The 23,772-nt window shown below is 38.7% G+C and overlaps 1 long non-coding RNA gene across 1 annotated transcript; it reads right to left on the bottom strand.

Moving 5' to 3' along the window:
• Nucleotides 1–9,982: 9,982 nt before the first annotated feature.
• LOC121771411 lies at nt 9,983–12,229 on the bottom strand. The gene is made up of 3 exons (XR_006044031.1): nt 12,019–12,229; nt 11,525–11,633; nt 9,983–10,049 (listed from the first exon to the last, which is right to left on the bottom strand). It is a non-coding gene; the product is annotated as an uncharacterized LOC121771411 (long non-coding RNA).
• Nucleotides 12,230–23,772: the final 11,543 nt, after the last annotated feature.

The raw sequence follows: 23,772 nt of genomic DNA on the forward strand, positions 1-23,772 counted from the left end.
ATATATATATATATATATATATATCAAAGTGCACACGCTCATTTCTTAGCTACTTCAGCCATGATTCAAAATTTACTTGTCATGTATTGTATCTTGATGCAAAGGAACAGAATGACACCTAAGCATCAATAACTTATACCTTTACTTAAACAATTTTAATATTAATTTTTATTTTTAAGTACTACTGACTTTACCAAATTAAATAATAGTAGTACTATATGGTAAAGAACTAAATTACTCCAATAAATATCATAAAAATTATAAAGTAAAATATGTTGTTATTTAAAGAGTTTGAAAATCATAAATATCAAAAATAATAAATTTCATTAATAGAGTTACTAAAGTGAATATTAAATTTTAAATTTAAAAATAATTAAATACTCCCTTTCAGTCTTGCGCGTAGGTGCAACACATACCCCTATTCATGCCGCACCCTTCTCCACAGGGGCCGTACTACACCTCTTCCCATATCTTTGGAGTGGCGCGGCCCCAAATCCATCGGCGCATTGCCGATGCCCTGAGTTAGAGCGCATTCTCCAGAGTTGTTACTCATCTCTCATCTAAAGTCTAGTTGAATAAAATAATGAGGTATTAAAGTAAAACTAGTGATTTGATCACACTTGAATGAATGGACAAGGCAATTGAATATGAGATATTTTTAAAGACAGAAGTGGAGAGAAATTATGTATGATTGTATTAAAATATGTATGACATAAGACAGTAATATCGACATGATATATACGACACATCGATATTCAAACATAATACTTTACCCGTCTTTAAAAAAAGTTACCTTTAGTCATTTTAGTTCGTCCCATTAAATTAATCTATTTTCTTTTTTCAAAAACATTTTTACTAAGGTGAGTATTAATATTTAACTTCAATTGTTTTTTTTTCTCTTATATTTTAGAATTTCGCATTAATTAAATCTCGTGTTGCCCTATTTTAAAAGAAGGAAGAAGTATAATTAAGTGCAAATAAGTTTATAAATATACATATGTTACAAAATCTCGATGCATTAAAACAATCATGTAGTACACTTTTCTTCATTTGGAATATAAGATTTCATGTAAGGAGAGACAAGCACGTTACGTATGTAGATATTGCCTCTTCCAAGTATTACCAATTTTATTTTTTTAATTAAGAAAAAAAAGTAAAAAAGATACTACTATAGTTGATACTGACACCCAAAAACTCAAAAGAAGGTATCGATAAACTATTTACTGAACTTTTTCTTTCTTTTGGTTGGGTGGTGGATTCTTTTGTAACTAGTTATCTGGATAGCTTTCTTTGGTATCTAGTGACAACTTGATCATTGTGCTAAATTATCAGATCTAGGAATTTGTATGAAACACAGTTGATATCACGTCAAATTCTATTCCAACTTTAACGAGATTCAAACCACATGGTCAAATAAATTGAGAAAAAAATCTATATAAAAAAGAGACTGAGTTCTAAAATGATCACAACTTTAACCGGATTGGTGCAAACCAATTTCTGCCCAAATAGAACTGTAGTGCATAAACCCCAAGCAAATTCAAACCTAATACAAACCACAACTCAAATAAAAATGGAAGCTACAACAAATCGGCATGCAAACTGCACTACGTACTCAAAAGAATATAGGCAAAAATATCTTAACAAAAGAGACTCAAATTTGAAATCATCATTGCCTCACCCGAACCAAACAAACAACATTGCAGAATTCCAAAACAAACTTGAACTCAACATCGCCTCACCCGAACCAAAAATCGGTGGCCATGGAGTTGTGACACACATGGTACGATGATGGCTTTTGAAAGGCGTAGCACCGACTAATGCCCCACACCAAATCGACAGGACTACCTTAGTGTTATGCGCGCGCGCGCACACACACTAGCATGGTGATGTTAAGGTCAATATACTGAAAAACATGTTTTGAGTTGTTTGCAGTTTGCACGGTTAGAGCCGCTTGTATACAATAAACTCTACATCCACTTTTACCCAAGAAGAGAACAAATAATTTTATCTCATTAATAGGTCAAGCGTTTTAATATCTTCTGCACTGTAGACTGGTTGTGGTACAAATAATCACAGTAGGTGACATAGTTAATTCCTTGCAGAAGTAAAACAATATTTCACAACCAAGATAGATCTCGACTCCCTAGCGTGAAAGGTTGTAGTGTCAGTCCGCAAGTTTCCTTACATTGGAAAGCTAACATTAGGTACAGTATAGTGATAAACACGAATTTTGCATTCTTTTAAACCTAAATTTGACTCATTTTAAATGTTAATAATGCAAAATATGTTATGCAATTGCATTATTTGTTCAATTAGATATTTTTACGTGTTTTGTGAAAAATATACAAAATATACTTAGAAATTGCAAGCAAAAAGAAAGAAGATGAGCTCAAATCTTTGTACAATGGAATGAGCCTCCCAGAGTCACACCAGAACGTCGTCATAAACCACAACCACAACCACAACAACCACCAGAACGACACAAACATCATATGTGTAATGCAATGCCAAACGACACAAGCATATGTGCAATGCCAATGGTGGCCAATCAGCAAATGAACTACATTGATCAATAAATAGTGGCCATTCAACGAATGAACTGCATCCATCAACCAATGAACTATATCGATCAGCCAATGGTGACCAATCAGCAAATGGAGTAAATCGATATGGAGTACATTTATCAGGGAATGGTGGCCAATCAGGGAATGGACAATATTGATCAGCAAATGGAGTACAGTAATGAGGCAATGGTGGGCGATCAGTGTTTTGGGTACAGTGATTCCGAAGTCGAAGTTCGGTAAAACTGGAGCACGAATAATCAGAAGATGGACGCAATAGAAATAGAATAAACAAATATGCCCCCCAACCCAACATCACACATCCAAACGTCCAACAAGACCCAAAATTTGGAACCTTCCACTCTCTCTCCTCTAATTGTGGGAACAGTGGAGGGCGTCACCTCTGAAACGAGCACATCAATCGTCATCAATGTGTTACCGAAAAATTAATTGCCTCTGTTCCTGTTCCAGCTGATCTTGCTCCTCCGGACGAGACAACCTCCTCCTTTTCATCACCTCTTAAAGGAGCACATCAGTAGTGATCTTCTATAATATTATATAGGTATTATGGACTATTTGTACATATGGGGGATGCCTAACTTAGAAAATGTTTCATATTAATCCGACTTTAGCCGTCATAATATTTTAATAAATATATTTGTGTATGAAATGCGATGATACGTGGCAGTTAAAGAGACAATGCATGTCTTTTTGATTATGTGTACTAATTAGAGCCTCTGAGTAAGCTAATGGAGGACACCTCCATATTCGAGAGAGTATAATGAAGGAAAAAAAAGACGACGAAGTGGGTAGAATTAGATGTCACCACGGTTCGGGAATCGGCGTCTCCGAACCGTGAACCTGAACCGGCCCGTCGTAGCTTGGACGGTTCCGATTCCTGAATCGTGAACCGGTGGTTCACGTCAAGGTCCGGAACCGACGGTTCCTGGCCGGTTCCGGGCCGGTTTGACGGTTCATGTTTTTTTTGTTAAAATTGTAATTCAAGTAAAAAATGTAAATATACTTGCATAAATAAAATTAGAATAATGCGAGGTACAAATACAATTTTATTGATACAAATTTCAACTATATTACAAATTACAACTTTAAAATTACAAATTACAACTTAAAATTTACAAATTACAACTTTAAAATTATAAATTACAAAAGACTTAAAGTCTTGATTACAATTTACAAATTACATATTCGAAATAAATGGGAGAAAAAAGAAATAAAGGAAAAAGACTTGATCTCAACTTAAATTTAAAATTTTAAGTTAAGATGCCTACGTATCCTCAATGCTCAATTGCATTTTGGAATCAAAGTCCACGTAGTTCTCTTACCTTGCTTACCTATTTGGCTTGATCGGAGGAATTGGCCTACTCTTCATCGGGGAAATGGTCTTGGTCGGGTTATACTACTTGATTGTCTCAATCCGGTTCTTCGTCTCTAATTTCGGCGGAGCACCAATCATCAAGTAACATGGTGGCTTCCATGTTTTTCCCCATGAGTCTACTTCTTCTGTCGTCCAAGACGTTGCCTCCAACACTAAAGGCGGACTCGACGGCGACAGTGGAAGCCGGAACCGAAAAGATCTCCTTGGTCATTGATGCAAGGATGGGAAAATCTTTCTCGTGTGATCCCCACCAATCTAGGATGTCGATTTGTTGGGGAACGGGACCTCCTTCTTCATCATTGAAAGAAAAGTGTGAGTCAAAATATAAATCTAACTCACTTGCCGAATTTGCCGTCCTTCTCCGCTGCTGTAGCCGTATAGGTCCGCCAATTGAGATTGGGCGTCGGGGTCATCAACTTGGAAGAAGCCAAAGTTATGTGCTTGACGGGGGGTCTAGGTCTCACTTGGTGGGTACTATTGTACTTGGCTTCGTAATCGTGAAAGAGAGCCCACAAGTCGAACTCAAAACTTCTTTGCAGGGTTCAGAGGTGGGGGAGGTTTATTTGGAATGTTTGGGCTAGGTTTATGTTGTTGTTGTCGTCCTCGTCATTCGATTGCAAAGCTCGGAGTGGTTCAAGATCAATAGAAGCCAAATTGTTGCAATAAAATTCTAAAATTTTTAAAGTACCAACTAGTCTCCATTTTGGATCCAAAACTTTTGCAAGCAAAAAAACCGTTGGGATCTCATTGATATACTTAAGCCATTTTTCAATTATATAATATAAAACACACATTAATTCAGGATTATTTACGGAATTTTTCATTGCAGTTTTAAAACCAAGTGATATATACATGAAATGTTCTAAAACACGAACGGATGTGCAATAATACACACCCGATAACTCAACGGTGGCATTTCTAAAACCTTTGAATAATTTAAATAAACTCATGCTTTGATCCCAATAAGAAGAGGTAAGATATAAATCATCTACAGGGAAAGTTCTATAAAAATCAACCAAATATTTTATATGATCTAATGTAGAATGCAACATATCATATGTAGAGTTCCATCTAAAGTAAAAGTTGTGTACCTTATTTTCTTCGAATGACAATACTTCTTCCACGCCTTGCCAATATGAGGCTTCCAGTGGATCAAGGATACAGCTGTTGTAATAGGTTGAATATGACTTTGCCATAAAGACAAAACATCTTGCACACATAAATTTAAAATATGACATATACATCTTTGGTGAAAATACTTATCACTTATCACCGGGGAGCAAGCCGCAATTAATTCGGGTATACTTGCAGTGTTAGCGATTGCGTTTCAAAATCAACCGAAAATATTTTGTTGCATAAATCATAATCATTCAAAACTTGAATAATTAAAGATGCAATTGCTTGTGCGGTGTGTAGTGAAGGAAATTGTCTAAAACCAATTAAACATTTATTTAAAGTCCAACTATTATCTATAAAATGACATGAAATTCCCATGTAAGAATTTCTTTGGAAAGAATCCGTCCACACATCAGAGCAAATATTAACTTTGTGTCCCAAGTTAGATAAAAATTTTCCTACTTCTCTTTTTTTATCAAAAAACTACCGGTTGTTAGATCTTTGAGCAGTTGATGGGGGAATTCTTTTTGTAGCAACATTAAATGCGGTTTGCATAGTAACTTCATATTTTTTGTCATTAAAAATATTAAACGGCAAATGCTTCATTGCCACCCATCTTACCATAGCATCAGTAACATTTTTGGGATCATATTTAAATAGGGGCGTACCTGTTTGAGACGATGAGCAGGCGGTAGGGAAGTTTATTTGGCTTTGGGACTTAGTATGCCCATATTCCACGGGATGTTTTACCTTCAAATGGCGATGGAGAGTACCATATCCCCCACCGGTTCCAAATGGATAGACTTTCTTGCAATAGTTACAATATGCTTTGAACTCATTTGTCTCTATGGTAGTGGTCGGATCATTAGGATTTGAAATTACCACCGAGACCTTCTTGTAATGTTTGGTGAATATATCGAATTTCAACTTTGGAGGCATCTTCTTCTTTTGTCGTCCTAAAGGAGAAGGAGCATCGGCCTCCTCATCATTTTCGCCAACTTGGTCGGCGCTAGAAGGAGGGAATTGATGCGAATGCGATCCATCATCGCCTTCGTCCGAATCCGATGATAGATTCACATCATATTCGAAATGCCAAGCCGAATGTGAATGCCCCCCTTCTTGGTCGGCGAGGGCAAGTAACAAGGCCGCATTTCGATCTTCTTCCTCCTACGAAAATTATACAATTAAGTAAAAATACTAACAAAAATAAAACACATAGACACATAGATGTTAAAAAATGAAATTATGAATTTAATAAAAATGAATTTAAAAAAATAAAAACATATTAGAACTTACTTGCGCTCGAAGAGCGGCTCGCCTTCCCACCTCCTCCGTAACTTGTGCTCTAGTAGGGGCACGTCGACGACGAGTATCACTAAGATCTTGAGCAAATACCCTTGCCCCGATCACCACCACGGCGAGATGAAGACATGATATTGATGGAAATTGAAAGTGGAGAATAGAGAGTAGTGTGATTGTGTGAATATGATAACGTAAACAATGTGAGTAAATTATGAGCGCAAATAACGTAAACAACTTGAGCAATTAGAGAGAATAAGGATAGAGAATAGAGAAATTGAGATTGAGAAGAGAAAGACTTGTTAACACAAGAATGGGGTGAGTAGAAATGATAGAGGAAGGGGGTATTTATGGGGGAAAGATGTGATTAAATTAAATAAAAAAAAATCAAAAATTCAGATTTTTGAAAAACCGGCTGAACCGGCGGTTTTTTGGACGGAACCGCCGGTTTCGTCAACGGTTTTTGACGAAAACCGACGGTTCGGCTGACGGTTTCTGAAAAGGCTAGTGTGTAGGTCGGAAATTGGCCTGAAAAGCTGTCGGAACCTCGGAACCAGCGGTTCTGACGAAACCGGCGGTTACGGTTTCCAAATAATTGGAACCTGAACCGGCCCGAGGGTACCGGCGGTTCCGGTCACGGTTCGAACTGTCGCCGACGGTTCCGGTTCGGAATCGCCGGTGACGGTTCCGGGCCGGTTCGGTTCGGTTTGGGGACGTCTGGGTAGAATGGAGGATAAAAAAAAGTGCGTAGCTGGAGCTTATGTAATTAGGACCGATGGTTATAAATTAAGAGACGGAAAAAGATGTTCGGTTAGATTCTTGTCATAATCAGGTTGGTATAAATTATATTTTTAATTTTACAAGTGCTATGTGGTTGATTTCTATGTGTTAAATTGAAGTGAATATTTGGTTTATATGATGGAATATGATATGAATATATGATTTATGTAAGAGATATATTTATATATTGTATTAGAATTATTTGATAAAATATAATATGCATGTTGTAACGCTCAAACCCGGCTCAGAAGATACGGTTAAGACCATTGTCAATCCTCCAATTAGTATTTAAATTTTTTTATTTGCCTAATTAAAACACTTCACAAGAGAGAAAAAAAAAACAAACTTACTTTAACATAATCATTAGTACTTTAAAACACACAAACGAAATATTGTAGAAAAAAAACTTAGGAACAACAAAGAAAACAACTCTCGAACTTTTACCCCCTAAAGTAAAGTATCGATGTTTTTTATAAAAAAAATGAAACAACGTTAGTCACCAGCTACGACTCCATACACGCACGATGACTAGTGTTGTTACGCTATACAACAAAAGATATTTCCCCTTCAAAAAGTGTAAGTATATGCCACTGGAGTTTTAGTTCAAAAAGAGTCGGATGTGCTATCGTGCCAAAATCCCTCGGTCTCTTTTTTCCTTGCTGAAACTACAAAAGAAAGTGAAGGGAAGTGAAATTACTTCCTCTTCAAAAACAACATTCTTCATACCATCTTCCCCCCCCAAACTCAACTTCCTCAAAGAACCTTGCATTATTCGTCTCAAAAAATGATTTAGTTGTGGGATCATAGAACTTGAAACCCCTTGACCGCTCAGGATAACCTACAAAGTAACAACTTACCGTTTTAGGGTCCAATTTATGCTCGTGTGGCCTATAAGGCCGAGCTTCTGCTGGACAACCCCAAACATGTAAATGACCTAAGCTGGGCTTTTTGCCCATCCACAATTCATAAGGGGTTACGGCAGTTGCTTTAGTAGGTACACGGTTTAGGATGTATGTTGCGGTCTTAAGTGCCTCTCCCCAAAGGGATTCTGGCAAAGTAGAATGACTAATCATGCTTCTAACCATATTCTTGAGGGTTCTATTTCGTCTTTCAGCAACACCATTCATGGTAGGACTACCAGGCATTGTGTACTGGGGAACGATTCCACATTCCTCTAGGAATCTGGCAAAAGGTCCTGGACGTTGTTCACCTGAGCCGTCATATCTACCATAGTATTCTCTACCACGGTCAGATCTGACGTTCTTAATTCTTTTGCCAAGTTGATTTTCAACCTCGGCCTTGTAACTATTGAACGTATCCAGTGCTTGAGATTTTTCACTTATTAGATATAAATAACCATATCTGGAATAATCGTCTATGAACGTAATAAAATATCGTTGACCATTCCAAGAAGCAGTAGGGAACGGTCCACAGATATCTGTATGGATAAGTTCTAAGACGTCTGTAGTCCGATTGGCTTCAAATCTCCTAATGTTTGTTTGTTTCCCCTTAATGCACTCAACACAGACTTGAAAGTCTGCCATATTAGGAATGGTAAGAATTCCATCTGATACAAGTCTTTCTATTCTCCGTTTGGAGATATGACCTAAACGTTTGTGCCAAATTGTAGCAGAATTCTCACTCATTAATTTACGCTTTGTACCTTGTGAGTTCACATGCAGGGCTTCATTAAATGAAGTAATAGTATTAAGCAAATAAAGATTATCACCATAAGAAAGAGAACCGGTGCCAACCAAAGTTGAATTTAGATAAAGACTAAATTTACCATTTCTAAATGAACAAGTGTAACCGAATTTGTCCAATACAGAAATAGTAATTAAATTCCGTCTAAATGACGGTACAACAAATGTCTGTTCTAAATCCAAATAACAACCAGTTTTTAATAATAATCTAAATGTGCCTATTGCCTCCACTTCAACTTGTTTGCCATCACCTACATAGATGGATCTTTCAGCATCAATCGGCTTTCGGCACTGGAGGCAACCCTGCATGGACACACTTATGTGAGTAGTAGCACCAGAATCTAACCACCAAGTATGTCCAGGTACAGAAGCTAAATTAACTTCTGAACAAACATAAGTGAAAAATGTACCCTTCTTCACGCGCCAAGCGTGATATTCTTCACAATCATTCTTCTTGTGTCCATCTTTCTTGCAAAAGAAGCAAACTGAACCTGATCTTTCCTTCTTAAACTGTTTTGCAGATGGACCCGCAACATTTCTGGAGGAATCGGGAAGAATCCTCTTCCCCTTAGCGAACTCGGAAAGAATCCTCTTTCCCTTGTCCTTTCCTCGTTTCGCCCTATAGCTTGTTGCTAAGTGAGCACTTTCCGTCTTACTTTGCTTCAACCTCTCTTCCTCTTGAACACAATGAGAAATCAACTCATTCAATGACCATTTATCCTTCAAAGTATTATAACTAACTTTGAAGTGATCAAATTGGTGATGAAGAGATATCATAACCAAATGCACTATTTGATCGTCAAATTTAGTGTCGTAAGCTTTGAAGCAGTGTTTGACATTTCCATAATGTGCTCCCTAATTTCCCCTCGGTCATTATACCTCATAGTCACAAGTTTATGCATCAATGAAGCCGTTTCGGCCTTTTCATTGCTTGCGAAATTCATATCAATGGCCTCGAGGAATTCCTTAGCAGTTGCTTCTTTCAGGACAGTACCACGAAAGTTTTCAGGGTGGCATGTTGCATAATCATAAGACTCATGCGATTGGAGTGTTCACACCTCTCAAAATTCCGTTTATCCTCATCGGAGCTTTCATCGGTAAGAGGGGCGAGTTGCTCCGTCCAAAGTGCATAGTCTAAATTTGCAATCCCCAAACCAATCAATACCTTGCTTCTCCACGATGCATAGGTATTGCCTTTTAGTACAGGAATGGAATTTAGAAATAACAAGTAGGACAATAATTAGCTCACGTAAATAATAAGTAAATAAATTAAATGATGACAATTCCCATTTCAAGATGTCGGCACAACATTAAAATTTCATCTTTGGACAAAATAATAACTCGCAAGTGACTTCTTAATATGTAGTAATCAAATATAGATAATCATTTCCTGTCAAACAATAAGTCTTCCTTTGTGCCGACTTAGTGTCCACAATGACTTAAGGATAATCTCATATTATTACCACAAAGTACACAAGAAACACGGCCAAATAACAATCTTCCTTTGGGCCGATTAACTATTCGCATGTATTTCAAGTATACAAATAACCTCTACATTCCAAATAAAATTAATCTACACATCAGAGCCCACTTTGGCGAGTTAATGCTTTAATTAATTCATTTAGAATAATAGACAATAAAATCTTAAGTCATTATTCAATTAATTACTACTTCATGACTAAAACATTCAAATACGATTGTTTTAAGTAATTGTTTGTACAAATACAAACAAACGACTAATAAATTAAAATCAAATAGCAACAAATTTTTGTGGCCCAATAAAATTAAATCACGGCCCTTAAAAAATAATGATTATAAGTGGCCCAAACATTTTATAAAACTATGGCCCAAGAGAAGAAATAATTGGTTGCTATTTAAACAATATAGCATTGAGCCCAAACATTAAAACTAGAATCTGAAATCAGTTTTTCTGTAACGGTGGTCGCGTCTTTTCACAAAGTAAGGCACTGTTTCACCACCACAACCGCCGTCAACCGCTGCGACGTTGCCGGAGACTTGGCGACGTCGCCGTTCACCGGAATAAATGGACGGTGGTCAGATTTAATTGAAAACAGATTAATAAACTTTGATTTCAATAAAAATTTGACAGATTACTGAAACTATCAAATTTTCAATCTGGGCTTCAAGCCTTTTCTCGAACATACGAGTGCAGAAATTTGAAGAAACCAACATAAAATTTTGATTTGAAATTCTCCAAAGGAACTGGAATGAAGTTGGAGACCAGATATTCAAAAAATCAAATCGTAACAAATTTCACGCAAATCATTCAAAAAATTAGTAATCTCATTACAGAAAAATCAATAAAGGAATTGATTAACCGAACACACAGCAATGAAATATGAATTCTCAATCCATAAACCAAACACATATCGGTGCGTACATAAACAATCAACTATTTAGTTGAAAAACTTGTGAATGAATTGCAAAAGAAAACTTCATAATTTTCGTTCGAAAATTCTTCAACAATTTGAACGCATAATTTTCATAAACCGAATCCAACATAGAATTATAAATCAACGAATTATCAATTCGTTCCAACATGTATTGGCTCTGATACCAATTGTTGGAATCAAATTAATGATTCACATAATTCATCACACAAATCATACATGTTGAATAAGATTGATAAACTTAAAGCGGAAGCGTACATGGATTTGGATTCATGATGTTGATGATTCTGAAGTATGGAAATTAGTCTTCCAAGTGACAACGCTCTCTCACAGATTCTCTGTAATCTGTGAAGTCTTGAAAATACGTCTGATTAACAGGAATGGGAATCTGTTAACCTATTTATAGGTTGCACTTGGGGACCATAACCATGTATTTAGAGAATAAGTCCCTAACTTTATTATAACTTTAATTTCACCCATAACAAAATTAAAGTTATCCAAAGTAGTATCTGCACAACAGTCCTCATACTTTATAGATAATCGATTGACCCTATAAATTATATAACCTTAGTAGATCACGTAATCGGGTCAATCAATAAATAGTCATAAATATTATACAATCTTTAGACTATTATGTTGGACCATATTAAAATGTTTAAGTCATTCAAAAACTATCCTCTAGTGGGAAATAAAATAAAACAATTCTATGATAAATTCTGAGTAATTTATTTTCTAAAAGATTGAGCTCCTACCTTATTTTTGCAACAACTCAAATTAGATGTGCTTCAAGCCCTAAGCCTCAAACTTTTCTAGGTAAAGATGAAATAAGGGAGAAAAGTGGTACTCTAGTCATGTGGGGTTGTAGACAGATGAGTATACAAGTGTTGATCGGAGCCGGAGAGTGAATTGGCGTTGGACAGAGGTAGAAAGAGAGAGAGGTGTTGTTCTATAAGAGATAACTATGTGTTTGTGTGCGTAAAAGTGTGATTCAGGACGAGTGTTGAGAGAGAGATTTATATTCTTTCTCAAAATAAAACACTTAGGCCAATTTTGTGGGTTTCCCATTATTTATTTATTTTTATTTTTTTTCCTTTTAAAAGTAATAAAGTAAACCAAAAAAAACTTAACTCTAATTTAAGAAAAAAAACTATAGCTCAAAAGTTCCTATAAACTCTAGGCCCAAAAAAAAGTGGGTCATTATTGATAGAATTGATATGATTTACATATCGTGTTGAAAGTACATGTATCATGTAATTAAAGAAGATATGTGACAGTATTGCTTTGGATCTGATATACAATGGCAATGGACTTACGGGTCATATACAATGATAATGGACCTACGGGTCAAATAAAAGAGCAAAGAAGGACCTTCGTGGAAATGTCAATACAAAAAGCAAAGAGGAGCCTTCATGGAAAGGTCAATACCAAAGAGGGACCTTCGTGGAAAGGTCAAATAAATAAAAGGGACCTACGGGTCGTATACAATGAAAATCACGGGCAAATACCAAGCTTGATCCGTCACATAATTATAATAACAGACAAAGAGGCATATGCATATGGATATGAAATTGTTTATGATATTTGTTGTATATTTTGTATGATTGTATTTGTTGTTTTGTAAGAAAATGAAGAAAGAGTAAAGTAAGAGAAAGGAAAAAGTAAAGATGATGTTGTTTCTATTTTAGAAACGTTTCTTTTTTTAAATGGGATAGAAAGAATATTTATAAATTATAAATGTGTACGTCGGAGGGGTTGAGGTGTGACATTCAAGTTTTACTGTCGATTCTCACGTTATGAACACAATGATTCAGGTTTCTAATCTATTTGTGAGGTTAAAAAAATGAAAATTACAGTAAAAGTTCAAAATTGAAGTTCGGAAGAATTAGACCATATTAACGGTCTTCTGACCCAAAGTTAGTGGTCAATGGGTGTCCAACAGTTTGTTGCGGCAAAACGCAAGAGCCTCCATCCCTCCCAGCGGTCCGCTGAGACGAAGTAAAAGGTCCACCGTGTTTGACGACGAGAGTCCATAACCAAGTCAGTAGTCCGCTGAGTTTGGGCGGAGAGTGTGAAGGTGTGCAAAGAACTGTGTGCGTCGTGTGCACGCGTCTTCCCCAACAAAGATATTTATAAGTTCCCGAGCTTCCCAAAATACTACTCCCTCCGTTCCACTCAAGATGTCCACATTCTTGAGTGACACGGGAATTTAGGAGGTGTTGTTGGTTGGACTAAATATAGAGAAAAATGTAATTCAATATTTTAATGATGAGAGGGGAGAGTGGGATTATTTCCAAATATAGAAAGTGGACATCTCGAGTGTGACAAACTAAAAAGAAAAAGTGGACATCTTAAATGGGGCTAAGGGAGTATGAATTAGTATATGGAAGTGCGAATATCAATCCCACGAGGAATGGTGATATGAACAAGAATGAGTTACACATTAGAGAAGATTGGTCATGTAGTCATGCTTTAACTTGGGTTGGGAACAATCTACTTGCATAAAATAAACTATCCAACTAAGTAGTGAGAACTTGGGTGAGCTACCTTAAAATAGGTTACATAGAGAACACGGATAAGCTATGTAAAAGGACTAGTAAACAAGTACACAACTTGAGAAAGTAATCAAGTAATTTGTACTGACACGTAAATAAGCATGGAATGGAAACAATTTTTTTTCCAGACATTCTCTATCCTAAGCATGGTATACTTCCTCGGGAATGATGGTTTGCCCTATTGGAAACTACATGTTGCAGAGACTTAACCCTAATGTCATACTCCATTCGTCCCATTGAAGATGACTCACTTTCCTTTTTGGTTTGTCCCAACCAAGATGACTCGTTACTAAAAATGGAATCATCTTTATCTCTACTTTATCCCCCCTCTCTTACTTTACTTTCTTCACTTAACATACTGTTGGTTTCTGGGATTACAAAAGATAAAAGCCGGGCGTAATACAATCCCAAAGAAGGAATACAAAAGGAGAAACTGAACTAAAAATTACAACTGAAATTGAAACAGTAACCGTGAATAAGTTTAGCCGAGTCAAGGAGGCCTCTTCCCGCAAGACGAGATACGCCCCGGTAGTGCTCTCGGTTTGACTTGTCGTCCCCAAAGGTAAAACGGCTACGTCTCTGGTGATGCAGCACCGCAATCAACAGAGCTCCGGCGAACTGAATGGAGGAGAGGGCAGAGCTTCGACAGAAAGACAATGCAGAGAGAGGGAGAGACCTTATGCTTGTGTAATATGTGTCTAATGCAGTGGAATGGCTAACCTATTTATAGGCCAAGCCACCATGCAGGGTCAACCAAGCCATGAAGGCTCATCATGGCAGATTCGTAACCGCCGATGGTTACGAGCGGGCGGGCACGGGCACGGGCACGGGCTCGGGCTCGGGCTCGGGCTCGGGGGCGGGCGGCGGCGGCGGCGCGCGCGTGTGCGCGCGTGTGGGCTCTTTCACCCATCTTGGTCCACTATAATTATTAACTAACATAAAGTCACTTAATTTAAACACATTAAAATATGTGTTACTCCTCCTATGTGGGATAATTAACACTAGTTAATTATTCCCTAAGCTCCAACTCCAAGCTTTAATTAAAAGCTAATTATGTCCAACTTTAATCCACCATTTCTCACTCACCGGAAATCGGATTTGAGAATGTGAATATACTACATTTATCTACGTAAAAGGTAGATCGACGCTATATCATTTAAATTCACAAAATTAAATGTCTCGTCACTTTTATTATTTGGTCAAAATCCATTGACCGGACATATTTAATCCATGATTTTTACAATCCCCCACATGAGTGGAAATAGCCGAATGCATATGCATGCAGACACAAGCTCAACCCTCGAGAGGTATATAAGCATAACGATAGGTAGTTGTTGGCTTTGAACCCTCCATAGTCGACACCATCGGATACACAGGCGGCTTAGTAGCACGATGCTTTGAACTAATCCTCCACAACGTGCACCGAGACAATGGTGTTAACGCTTAAACACCTCAACCTCATCCGTTCTCACGTTTTGTGTCCATTGCGGTCTTGGACATCACTTTGGATTCATAAGTGCGTTTTATGAAGCGACCACACTTCGCACTCACATAGGTGATTCTTAATCTAGTACCTTGTCATACTTGGTCTCTTTGAGAACTCCATCTTTGAGATCCTTAAGAACCATTAAAAGTCATAGACTTAGCCTTTACCACTAGGCAAGTTCTCCAACACTCTATTGCTCTCTAGGGAATAAATATAGTTGAGTGTTTCTCATGAAATCTCATAGCTTAGTTGTCCCTTTGAACCAAGTTCTTGGGATCTCCAGTCATCATGGTTGGGTTACCACTATGATAATTCTTCAGTTTGTGGATTTCAAACTCATTTCATCTAGCAACTTATTCATTTGATCACGGTTTAACCCTTTGGTTAGCGAATCCGCTAGATTATCTATTGACTTCACATAGTCAATTGTAATCACCCCTGTTGTGATCAAATGCCTCACGGTGTTATGTCGTCGACGTATATGTCGAGACTTACCGTTATAGAAACCGTTGTTTGCCCTTCCAATAGCCGTTTGGATATCGCAGTGGATCAACACTGGTGGCACTGGCTTAGACCAACATGGAATATCATCAAGGAAGTTCTTAAGCTACTCGGCTTCCTCACCAGTCTTATCTAAGGCAATGAACTCTGATTCCATTGTTGATCGGGCTATACATGTCTGTTTTGTGGATTTCCACGATACAGCACCTCCCCCAATAGTAAAGACGTATCCACTTGTTGAAAGTGAGTCTCTATTATCGGATATCCAGTTCGCATCACAGTACCCTTCAAGTACCGGGGGGTATCTCGAGAAGTGTAGCCCATGATTTTGAGTATGTTTTAAATATCTCAAAACCCTCACAAGAGCTCTCCAATGCTCTTTGCTTGGATTGCTCGTGTAACGACTCAACTTGTTCACGTCACAAGCAATGTCAGGTCGAGTGCAATTAGTCAAGTACATAATGCACCCGATGACCCGTGCATACTCTTCTTGTGCAACGGGCTCGCCTTTGTTTTTGCTCAAGTGAACGTCGAGTTCAATTGGAGTCTTAACCGGCGCGCCATCATAGGCTTTGAATTTATTCAATATCTTCTCAACATAATGTGATTGTGTTAAGATGATTCCATCAGACGTTCTTAGAATTTTCATTCCAAGAATTACATCGGCTAGACCCATGTCTTTCATGTCAAAGTTTCTCTTTAACATGGCCTTTGTATCGTTAATTACTTGAGTGTTGCTCCCCAAGATTAACATATCCTCAACGTATAGACACACTATAACATGGCCGTTATTAGTGCTCTTGATGTAGACACATTTGTCGCACTCGTAGATTTTAAACCCATTTGATAACATCACATTATCAAACTTCAAGTGCCATTGCAATGACGCTTGTTTTAATCCATATAAGGACTTTACGAGCTTGCATACCTTTTTCTCTTATCCAGGTACTACAAACTCTTCGGGTTGTTCCATATATATTTCATCTTCTAGTTCACCATTTAGAAACGCGGTCTTTACATCCATTTGATGAATCTCAAGATTGTGCAATGCAGCAATAGCGAGAAGCACTCGGATAGATGTAATCCTTGTTACAGGTGAATAGGTATCGAAGAAGTCATGTCCTTCCTTTTGTTTAAAACCATTTTACTACTAATCGGGCTTTATACTTATCCACTATTCCATCGGCCTTAAATTTCCTTTTAAGCACCCATTTGCAACCTAGAGGTTTCGCACCTTCAGGTAGATCTACCAACACCCAAGTGTGGTTTAGCAAAATTGAATCTATTTCGCTTTGAACAGCTTCTTTCCAATGCAACCCGTCTGGACCATCGAAGGCTACTTTTATAGATGTTGGTTCTTCATCTAACATAAAAGCAATGTAGTCAGGACCAAATATTTTTGGTGTTCTGACTCTATTACCACGTCTTAGTATTGTATCCTTTGGATCGGGCCTTGCACGCTTGCGCGATTCAGGTTTCTCATTCGCTGATTTAGAACTAGTGGCTTCTTCAATTCTTGTCTCAGAATTGGTTGAGACTTTTTCCTTGTCTTTGCAAGGAAATGTATTTTCGAGAAATACAGCATTCCTCGACTCAATTGTTGTTCCTACTGTGATAGTCGATATTTTAGACTTGTGAACAACAAATCAATATGCACTACTGTTAAGTGCATATCCAATGAAGATGCAATCAACCGTTTTAGGTCCGATTGTAACTTCTTTGGGCGGAGGAACCATCACCTTTGCCAAACACCCTCACACTTTGAGGTATTTGTAGGATGGCTTATTTCCCTTCCACAACTCATAAGGAGTAACATCTTTTCCTTTGAGAGAGATTTTATTCAAGATATAGTTGGCTGTCAAAACAGCTTCCCCCGACATGTTATGTGGTAATCCTGAAGTCAGAAGCAGTGCATTCATCATCTCTTTTAGAGTTCAATTTTTGCGTTCTGCAACACCGTTAGATTGTGGTGAATATGGAGCAGTTGTTTGATGAATTATACCACTTGCGTTGTATAACTTCTCAAACGGGGCTACATATTCGCCTCCTCTATCGCTTCGAATCGTTTTGATTTTACAACCAAGTTGATTCTCAACTTCGTTCTTATAATTTTTTTAACGCTTCTATTGCTTCTTCTTTACTTCTTAAAAGATAAATGTAGCAATACCTTGTGCAATCATCTATGAAAGTGATAAAGTACTTTTTACCACCTCTAGTTTGCACCATCTTTAAATCACAAACATCCCTGTGAATTAATTCAAGGGGTTTTGTGTTTCGTTCAACTGAGTGAAACGGCAACTTAGTCATTTTTACTTCAAGACAAATTTCACATTTATCTTGGGTATCCACTTCATTAGCCTTTAGTAAATCTAAATTCACTAATCTTTTAATAGCTTTTGAATTTACATGTCCCAATCTACAATGCCATAAATTTGAAGACTCGGTCAAATAAGAGGAAGTAGATGCTTTATTATTATTAGCCAATGGCTTTGCAACACTGCGAGTTGCCACACTAAGCTTGAAAAGCCCATCGGTTACATAACCTTTTCCGAGGGATTTTCCAAACTTATACAAAGCAAACCTATCAGACTCAAATACAAGTTTAAACCCCTTATTAACTAGTATTGACCCTGACACTAGGTTCTTGCGGATGTCCGGGACATGCAGCACATCCTTCAACGTTATTGTGACGCCAGACGTCATCATGAGGATCACATTTCCTATGCCAAGGACTTCGGAGGATGATTGATTCCCCATGTTGATCTTCCTTCCTTCAACCGCGGTGTAGGAGGCAAACTTGCTCCTATCTGAGCAGACATGAGCAGTAGTGCCGGTGTCAATGTACCAGCCACCCTTGTTATCAACAAGGTTAACCTCTTCAGTGATCACAGCAATGAGGTCGTTCTCGTCCCAGTCCTTGAACTCCTTCTGAACGACGTGGGCAGCCGGCTTCTTTTTCTTGCTGCGGCAGTCCTTTGCAAAGTGGTCTGGTTTGCCACATTTGTAGCAGTCCCCTTCAAACTTCTTTGAAGGCTGTTTTCCCTTCCCTTTGTCATTTGGATGGTTTGGGCGAGGGCGTTTGTTGGAGGGACCGCCCCTCTCCAACAGATTGGCTTTGGCTTCATTTGGGGTAAAGCCCTTAGCCTTTTGGTCGCTTTTGCGCACATCAGCCTCAATGCGGAACTTCACGATCAAGTCTTCAAGAGTCATCTGCTTTCGCTTGTGCTTGAGATAGCTCTTGAAGTCCTTCCAACTGGGAGGAAGCTTGTCAATGATCGTGCACCTTAGGAATTTATCGGGCAAGGTCATCCCTTCAGCCACTAGTGCGTGGATGATCATTTGGAGCTCTTGGACTTGCTCCATGATAGGTCGAGAATCGACCATCTTGTAGTCCATAAATTTGGAAGCTACAACTTGTTCAGTCCCTGCAGCATTATCTAGGCTATACTTCTTTTCTAGGTTTTCCCACATTTGTTTAGATGTGGTTACATTGGAGTATACATTGTAGAGGCTATCATCTAATGCACTTAAAATAAAATTTTTACATAGATAATCCCCTTTTCTCCAAGCTTCATAGTCCGCCATGACTTCGAGCCTAGTCTCTTGGTCGCTTGGCGCAGGCGGCTCGTTTTCCGTGAGGAAGTTGGCGACGCCCAATGTTGTCAAGTAGAACAACATCTTTTGTACAACCGCTTGAAGTCAGATCCTCCAAACTTTGGTGGTTTCTCGGCAGGTGGCATCATTCTTGGTGCCAAAGGTGTCGCACTTGGTCCATGGAAGGAACCAATTCTATTGCCCCCGAAGGAGCCAACAACATGGTTAGGCATAGAGCCCCCACCATTCATGTTGGGCATAGAGCCCGCCATGGTCGTACCAGCCCCGAAGGGACTAGCACCCGCATGAGACCCGAAGGCCCCAGCATTCGTGTGAGACCCGAAGGCCCCAGCACTCGATCCATTAAAGGATCCGAAGGAACCACTAAAAGTGGAACCAGCCGAACCACCAAAGGTGGAACCAGTGGACGCCCCGAAAGGGTTGTCCCAAACCCATGGGACAGTTGAAGAGGCGGCTGGGAAGCCGGGGGGTGGCATCATCGAGGGGATCGATGAAGTGTTGACCGGTTCAGTGGTCGCCATGGTGGAGGAAATGGTGCGGTGGTGGTGGTAGCAGCGGTGTTGGATTCAATCGACATCTCCAGCAAAAGTGTTAAATGTTTCGAAAGTTTTTAGGTTCAGTTTAGTGTCCAAATTCCTTCAAAAGCAAGTTATATCTCGTCTTGCGATTGTTGGTTTCTGGGATTACAAGAGATAAAAGTCGGGTGTAATACAAACCCAAAGAAGGAATACAAAAGGAGAAACTGAACTAAAAATTACAACTGAAATTGAAACAGTAACCGTGAATAAGTTTAGCCGAGTCGAGGAGGCCTCTTCCCGCAAGACGCGCCCCGGTAGTGCTCTCGGTTTGGCGTGTCATCCCCAAAGGTAAAACGGCTACGTCTCTGGTGATGCAGCACCGCAATCAACAGAGCTCCGGAGAACTGGATGGAGGAGAGGGCAGAGCTTCGACAGAAAGACAATGCAGAGAGAGGGAGAGAGCTTATGCTTGTGTAATATGTGTCAACCAAGCCATGAAGGCTCATCATGGCAGATTCATAACCGCCGACGGTTACGAGCGTGTGGCAGGAGTGTGCCTTTCGCGTGCGGAGCGTGTGCTTTTCTCACTGTGCCACGCTTGACGACGTGTCAAGCCACTTGGATTGCTGACTCTGCGGTGGTATAAAAAGATTAAGTTTGGGCAATTGCCAAGTCCAAGTCCAAGTCCAAGTCCGAGATCGAGATCAGGCCCGCGACCGCGAGCACGAGCACGGGCTCGGGCGGGCGGGCGACGCGCGCGTGTGGGCTCTTTCACCCATCTTGGTCCACTATAATTATTAAGTAACATAAAGTTACTTAATTTAAACACATTAAAATATGTGTTACTCCTCCTATGTGGGATAATTAACACTAGTTAATTATTCCCTAAGCTCCAACTCCAAGCTTTAATTAAAAGCTAATTATGCCCAACTTTAATCCACCATTTCTCACTCACCGGAAATCGGATTTGAAAATGTGAATATACTACATTTATCTACGTAAAATGTAGATCGACGCTATATCATTTAATTTTACAAAATTAAATGTCTCGTCACTTTTATTATTTGGTCAAAATCCATTGACCGGGCATATTTAATCCATGATTTTTACACATACAAAATAAAGTTGCATAAAATCTCGTGCCGCCCAAGGAAGGGGTATCTTCCTTGGACGGAGGGAGTACTTAACAAGTACAAAAAAGACAAAGGTAAGGTGTATTACTGTGCATAGTGGTGATGAGTGCAACATAAAGGTATACCTAATCTAATTTCAAAAAACCCTAAACTAACACATTAAATTGCTTGCGTAAACAAACATAAGATTAAACAATACTTTTGATTGAAATTAACAACAAGAATAGAGAATGTCTTCGTCCCTTAAGCTATGGAGCTAGAAGAAACGAAGATGATGATTCGTGCCTGAAATTCCAAGTTGTCCAAGCACACGCGTGCAATATGAACTTGAGTAAGAGAGAAGAATTGGTAAATTAAGAGAGATGAATAGAAAAATGGATAAAGTATGATACAGGAAGAGAAAATGTAGTGTAAATAGTGTTAGTGGATTGTGGGCTCCAATTTCTAAAATAAAAAAATTTAAAATTTTATATTTTTAAGGAACGGACTAAAATGGAAATAGTTTCTATTTTTAGGGACGGAAGTAATATTTTTTCACACTTATTTAATGGTTGTTTTACATTTTCAAATGTATAATAAACAAAACAAGATGGGGTCTGTCTAAACCTCCTGCCCATGCTGGGTGTTTTTTATTAAAAACAAACAAATAATAATATATTAATTAATTAAGCAATAACATACTTCAATAAATTAATGGATATTTATATCTTAAGTGTGAGAAATTATTAAATAAAAGAAAATGTCTGGATTACTTATAATTTCAGACTTGGATAGAGTCAATATTATTTTATAGTAGTGGCTAATTATAATATTTTATTTTTCCCTAGATTAAATTAGGACTCAATTTAATTATTTAAAGTCAAATAGGTGTGGCCCATTACATAACTTATACTGATAGATGAGAAAGAGATTAAAATTCTGTCGGGAAAATATCATCCCCCATATACAGTAGGGATCGAAATTTTGTTCCTTTTTCTTTCGGAATTTTGTCTCTTCTCTATTCAAGAGATATATATTTTGATAAACTTAGCTCACTTTAAAATCAAGATACAAGTTTGGGATATAGTTAAAAGATTTGTGGTTTAGTATTGAGTAATCATTATGTAGAGAAGGAACAAGCCATCTTCAATTCTATAAAGAATTGATCATTAAGGTGTTCAATTCTCTTCGTGCATGTTTAGGGTCTCAATTAATCAATAAGCATATTTAATTTTAAGTTATAGGCATGATTTATGCATTAATTGCACAAATAATTTTAATTTAAATAATCTGCTAATTAGAGTTTCAATTAATCAATAAGCATATTTAATTTTAAGTTATAGGCATGATTCATGTATTAATTGCACAAATAATTTTAATTTAAATAATCTGCTAAATAGATCAAACTCTGATTTATTTATTTTTCCGGCTGCACAACCCCAACATTATAAACAACCCCAACATGCACTACTCGCCGCTGATTGAGAAGATCGCATTCCTCACCAAGAAATGGACAGGTAAGAATCTTTCTTATGCCGGTAAAACTGAACTTGTGCGCTCTGTTGTGCAGGGAGTCGAGTGCTACTGGCTACAAGTCTTTCCCCTGCCGGCTAATGTAAGGGACCGGATCATCTCCATATGCCGCGAGTTCCTTTGGGGTACCAAATACCCCCAGGTGTCTTGGAAGCAACTCTGCCTACCGAAGGATGAAGGGGGACTTGGATTTCGGGACCTCGGGGCGTTGAACAAGGCACTCCTTGCTCGGAACCTGTGGACCATTCACACCAAGAAGGACTCCCTATGGATCAAATGGATCCATAGTTAGTTTCTCAAGAACATGACGCTATGGGAGTGGACGGCAAGGTCGCGAGAATCACCACTTTTCAAGAGGCTGCTGGAAATCCTGACGAATTGCTTACCGACCGGCCGAGAAGAGAGGTGGAGAAGCTGCTGGGACAATGGTACGGGAGCAAGGGAGCGGTCGAGGCATACGACTAGTTCAGGCCAAAAGGAGAACGATGACCGTGGCACAGATTCGTGTGGAAGGAGTTTGTCCCGCCAAAGTACTCCTTCACTACTTGGCATGCTCTTAAAGGACGGCTTCCAACGAGGGACAGACTGGGCTACAAGAATATCGATCAACGCTGCCCCTTGTGCATGGCGCACACGGAGTCTGTGGACCACCTTTTCTTCAAATGCCACAATACTTGGGCAGTTTGGAAGGAGATCAAATCTTGGCTGGGGATGCGGAGGAACATCACCACTATACCAAGCACCATCAAGTGGATGATCAAGGAACGAAGCGGCGCGGCAATCATCTGCAAGGAAAGATGACTAGCCCCATCGCTATGGTCAGCCTGTTGTGGCAAGGTAGGAATGCCTTTATATTCGACGGAACAGCATTTGAACCCAAGGACTTGGTGTTTGAGGTGAAGAAGGTAACATATGCAGTTTTATACTCCCTTTATCCGCATGAGCAAGTGACCGAGCACTTGGGAGTCTAGCGTTGCTCTCGACCGCGGGGGTACTCTTTTTCCTCCTAGGGATTTTTGCCCACTGGGTTTTAACTCTAGCAGGTTTTAACGAGGCCCTACCCCTACCTTCATTGGGGTAACGTGGACGGTAGCAACGAGTACAAGCACACATTGAAGGAAGGAAGTACCGGAGTATGTCGAGTGGATCCCACCGAGAAGACTACAACCGATGTGTAGTTCTATTGTTT

This window comes from Salvia splendens, chromosome 16, assembly GCF_004379255.2.
Source record: "Salvia splendens isolate huo1 chromosome 16, SspV2, whole genome shotgun sequence".
NCBI lineage: Eukaryota > Viridiplantae > Streptophyta > Magnoliopsida > Lamiales > Lamiaceae > Salvia > Salvia splendens.